This window comes from Monodelphis domestica, chromosome 1 (genome assembly GCF_027887165.1).
Source record: "Monodelphis domestica isolate mMonDom1 chromosome 1, mMonDom1.pri, whole genome shotgun sequence".
Lineage (NCBI taxonomy): Eukaryota > Metazoa > Chordata > Mammalia > Didelphimorphia > Didelphidae > Monodelphis > Monodelphis domestica.
The window spans coordinates 566,478,515-566,484,283 of NC_077227.1; the positions used below are offsets into that span (position 1 = coordinate 566,478,515).

The 5,769-nt window shown below is 32.4% G+C and overlaps 1 non-coding gene across 1 annotated transcript; it reads right to left on the reverse strand.

The window, feature by feature from the left end:
* Window positions 1–309: 309 nt before the first annotated feature.
* LOC130456601 (U6 spliceosomal RNA) lies at window positions 310–416 on the reverse strand. Its single transcript, XR_008915672.1, has one exon. It is a non-coding gene; the product is annotated as a U6 spliceosomal RNA (small nuclear RNA).
* Between the last annotated feature and the right edge of the window lie 5,353 nt (window positions 417–5,769).

The window sequence follows — 5,769 nt, forward strand, 5'->3', positions numbered from 1 at the left end:
ATTTCCTCTTCATTAGAGGCGAGGTCTCCCTTTTCATCTTTGATAATGTTAATTTGATTATCTTCTTTCATTTTTTTATTAGACTGACCAGTACTTTGTCTTTTTTATTTTTTTCAAAATACCAGCTACTAGTCATATTTATTAATTCAATAGTTCTTTTACTTTCTATATTATTAATTTCTCCTTTAATTTTTATGATTTCCAATTTAGTTTTGATTTTGTGAATTATAATTTATGAACTTTCTAGTTTTTTAATTTGCATAGCCAATTCATTGACCTCTGCCTTCCATAATTTGTTAATGTATAAATTCAATAATATAAAGCTTCATGAATTTGCATGACATCCTTGCTCAGGAGCCATGCTAATCTTCTTTGTATCATTCTAATTTTAGCATATGTGTTGCCAAAGAGAACACAGCATCCAAGTTTTTAAAGAAGTTAAATGAGCTATAGGTGGAAATAGACTGTAAAGCTATACTTGTGGGGGACATCAACTATTCTCTCTTAGAACTAAGTATATTTAATAAAAAATAATGAATAAGTTCAAAAGGTGAATAGAGTTTTAGAAAAGTTAGATATGGTAAATCTGTCTAAAAAAAGTGAATGATAATAAAAAGGAATATACCTTTTTCTTAAAAGTACATGTTACCTACACAAAAATTGACCATGCATTAGGATGTTAAAAACCTAATTAACAAATGTAGTAAAGTAGATGTATTCAGTGAATCCTTCCATGGAACAAAATGAAAATTACTTAGAACAAAAAATCCAATTCTAAGGAATAAATGGTTTAAGAACAAATCATAAATAATTAATGATGCCTTTAAAGAGGATATCAATATGATAATATACCAAAATTTATGTAATAAAGCAAAAGAAAGACTTGGGATAAAATGTATATCTCTACACATTTTATTAATCAGAGACAGAAAAGATTAGTGAATTTGGAATGTAACTAAAAAACTATAAGAAAAAAATATAAATCCCCAATTAAAGCAAAATAAAAAATAAGTTACTTTCTATAACTGAATATGATAATCCAGTTTTAGCTAATTTAGTGACAATGTCAGCAATATGATCATTTCCTGATTTCTGGGTGGTATTTAAAGCAGACGAAGACACTTTTTACTCACTTCATATATGATCCACTAAAAATCTGAAATCCTTTTCTAGGTAAATTGATGGGTAACTAGCTCTTCCATTCTTACACTTATGAGGATTTTTTAAAATATCTGTGTAAGATTTTTAAAATGATCATGTTTATATTTTATGTTATTAGATGTGATTCATATGGCATATTTAACAGTAACTTATGTTACTCTTTAATGATTACGAAGATTTAATTTAACTCTCCTGTGATGGTGAAAATGAAATTAATTTACTCTCCCCTGATTGTGAAAATTAAATTAACCTTCCTGCTCATTTTTAGATTTAATCACCAAAAGTGTAAAAACACTACTTACAGTTGAGTGGAAACATCTGCCCATTTTTAGATCTAATCACCAAAGTGTAAACTTCCCACTTAATCATTAAGTGGGGAGGTTTGTGGCCCATGTGTGCAATTGTGGGGGAAGAATCAGTATCAAACTGACTGCCCCTGGGCAGTCCTAAAGCAAACCTTCAACAGTAATTGGTAGATGTAAAAATTGGAGGAAGGCACATGAAGATATGCAAAAGAAAGCATATTTAAAAGGAAGTTATAACTTCCTGAGTGGAGTTCAACATGACCTTCATGTTCTTTTGGAGTTCTGAGTTAGAGTTGGAGACTGGTGAAGAATCTGCTGACTGGACCTGAGACCAGTGCTTTGGTGAGACTGTTTTGAAATATCTTCCTTTGAATTGGCATGTGGTGAGTGAAAAGCCTACTCCTTTCCTGGATTTTCTTTTTTTTTATTAAATTTCACTATTTTTGGTTACAATACTCACTTTATTTCTCTCCCTCCCCTCTATGCAACCTTCCCACAGCCGACATGCAGTTTCATTGGGTATTACTTGTGTCCTTGATCAGAATCTATTTCCATGTTGTTCTTTGCACTAGGATGTTCATTTAGAGTCTACATCCCCAACCATATCCCTTCAATCCATGTAATCAAGCAGTTGTATTTCTTCAGTGTTTTTACTCCCATAGTGTTTCCTTTTAATGTAGATAGTGGTTTTTCTCCTAGACTCCTCCAAGTTGTTCAGGATCACTGCGTTGCCATTAATGGATAAGTCCATTACATTCTATTGTACCACAGTGTATCAGTCTCTGTGTACAGTCTTTTCCTGGTTCTGATCCTCTGACTCTGACTCAATAACTGGAGGTTGTTCCAGTCCCCATGGAATTCCTCCAATTTATTATTCATTTGAGAACAATAGTATTCCATCACCAGCATATACCAAAATTTCTTCAGCCATTCCCCAATTGAAGGACATCCCCTCATTTTCCAATTTTTTGCCACCACAAAGAGCGCAGCTATAAATATTTTTGTACATATTTTTTTTTCCTTATTATCTCTTTGGCATACAAACCTAGCAGTGCTATGGCTGGATCAAAGGGCAGACAGTCTTTTATAGTCCTTTGGGCATAGTTTCAAATTGCCCTCCAGAATGGTTGCATCAATTCACAACTCTACCAGCAATGCATTAATGTCCCAACTTTGCCACACCCCCTCCAGCATTCATTACTTTGCTGTCATGTTAGCCAATCTGCTAGGTGTGAGGTGATACCTCAGAGTTGTTTTGATTAGCATTTCTCTGATTATTAGAGATTTAGAACACTTTTTCATGTGCTTATTATTAGTTTTGATATCTTTAACTGAAAATTGCCTATTCAGGTCCCTTACCCATTTATCAATTGGAGAATGCCTTGATTTTTGTACAATTGGTTTAGTTCTTTATAAATTTGTATAATTAGACCTTTTTAGAGGTTTTTGTAATGAAGATTGTTTTCCAATTTTTTTTCTTCCTTTCGAATTTTGGATGCAGTAATTTTGTTTGTACAAACCCTTTTTAATTTGATTTAATCAAAATCATTTATTTTACATTTTGTGATTTTTTTCTAGCTCTTGCTTGGTTTTAAAGTCTTTCCTTTTCCAAAGATGTGACATGTATACTATTCTGTGTTCCCCTAATCTGCTTTAGTTTCTTTCTTTATATTTAGGTCATTTACCCATTATGAGTTCATCTTGGTGCAGGGTGTGAGATGTTGATCAAAACCTAATTTCTCCCATACTGTCTTCCAGTTTTCCCAGCAGTTTTTACCAGAAAGTGGCTTTTGGTCACCAAAACTGGGATCTTTGGACTTATCATAGACTGTCTTGCTGATGTCATTTACCCCTAGTGTATTCCACTGATCCTCCTTTCTGTCTCTTAGGCAGTACCAAATTGTTTTGATAACCACTGCTTTATAGTGTACTTTGAGATGTGGGACTACAAGTCCTCCTTCCTTTGCATATTTTTTTTCATGATTTTCCTAGATATCCTTGATCTTCTGTTCTTCCAAATGAACTTTGTTATGTTTTTTTTTTAATTCAGTAAAAATCTTTTTTGGTAGTTCAGTGGGTATGGCACAATATACGTAAATTAATTTGGTCAGGATTGTCATTTTTATTATGTTAGCTCGTCCTACCCATGAGCAATCAATGTTTTTTCCAATTGTTTAGATCTAGTTTTAATTGTGTGGAGAGTGTTTTGTAGTTGGGTTCATATTGTTCCTGTGTTTGTCTCGGCATATAGATTCCTAAGTATTTTATATTGTCTAGGGTGATTTTAAATGGAATTTCTCTTTCTAATTCTTGCTGCTGAAATGGATTGGAGATATATAGAAATGCTGATGACTTCTTTGGGTTTATTTTGTATCCTGCGACTTGGCTAAAGTTGTTGATTATTTCCACTAACTTTTTGTTTGATTCTTTAGGATTCTTTAAGTAGACCATCATATTATCTGCAAAGCGTGATAGCTTGGTCTCCTCATTAACTATTTTGATATATTCAATTTCTTTTTCTTGTCTAATTGCTACTGCTAGTGTTTCTAGTACAATGTTAAATAATACAGGTGATAATGGGCAACCTTGTTTCAATCCTGATCTTATTGGGAAGACTTCTAGTTTATACCCATAGCAGATGATGTTTGCTGATGGTTTTAGATAGATACTGTTTATTATTTTTAGGAAAGGCCCTTCTATTCCTATACTTTCTAGTCATTTCAATAGAAATGGTTGTTGGATTTTATTAAAGGTTTTTCTGCATCTATTGAGACAATCATATGATTTTTGTTGGTTTGTTTGTTGATATGGTCATTTACGTGGATGGTTTTCCTAATATTGAACCAGCCCTGCATCCCTGGTATAAATCCTACCTGGTCATAGTGAATAACCCTTGTGATGACTTGCTGGAGCTTTTTGCTAGTATCCTGTTTAAGATTTTTGCATCTATGTTCATTAAGGAGATTGGTCTATAGTTTTTTTTCTCTGTTTTTGACCTGCCTGGTTTTGGGATCAGTACCATATTTGTGTCATAAAATGGATTTGAAAGAATTTATTCTTTGCTAATTCTGTCAAATAGGTTGTGTAATATTGGGGTTAGTTGTTCTTCGAATGTTTGATAGAATTCATTTGTAAATCCATCTGGACCTGGGGATTTTTTCTTAGGGAGTTCTTTGATGGCTTGCTCAATTTCTTTTTCTAATATGGGGTTGTTTAGGTAATCTATTTCTTCCTCTGTTAGTGTAGGCAATTAATATTTTTGTAAGTAATCATCCATATCACCTATATTGCCATATTTGTTGCCATATAATTGAGCATAATAGTTTTTAATGATTGCCTTAATTTCCTCTTCATTAGAGGTAAGCTTTCCCTTTTCATCTTGGATACTGTCAATTTGGTTTTTTCTTTCCTTTTTTAAATTAGATTGACAAGTACTTTGTCTATTTTATTTGTTTTTTTCAAAGTACCAGCTTCTAGTCTTACTTATTAAATCAATACTTCTTTGACTTTCAATTTTATTAATTTCTCCTTTGATTTTTAGGATTTCTAATTTAATCTTCATCTGGGAATTTTTAATTTTTTCACTTTCTAGTTTTTTAATTTGTATGCCCAATTCATTGATCTCTGCTCTCCCTAATTTGTTAATATATATACTCAAGGATATGAATTTCCCACTGAGAACTGCTTTGACTGCATCCCAAAAGTTTTGAAAGGATGTCTCATCATTGTCATTTTCTTCAATGAAATTATTAATTGTTTCTATGATTTGTTCTTTGACTAACTGGTTTTGGAGAATTGTAATATTTAATTTCCAATTAAAATTTTTATTTACCTCTCCATGTACCCTTACTAATTATTATTTTCATTGCATTGTGATCTGAGGAGGTTTCATTTGTTATTTCTGCTTTTTTGCACTTGTTTGCAATGTTTTTTGCCCTAATACATGGTCAATCTTTGTGCATATACCATGTGCTGCTGAAAAGAAGGTGTATTCTTTTTTGTCCCTAGTTAATTCTCTCCACATATCTATTAATTCTAGTTTTTCTAAGATTTCATTCACTTCTCTTACCTCTTTCTTATTTATTTTTTGGTTTGATCTATCTAGTTTGGATAGAGGAAGGTTCAGGACTCCCACTAGTATAGTTTTTCTATCTATTTCATCCTTGAGCTCCACTAGTTTCTTCTTTGGAAATTTGGATGCTATGCCATTTGGTGCATACATGTTGCATACTGATATTTCCTTATTGTCTATACTGCCTTTTTTCAGGATGTAATTACCTTTTGTGACCGTGAAAATATGGTT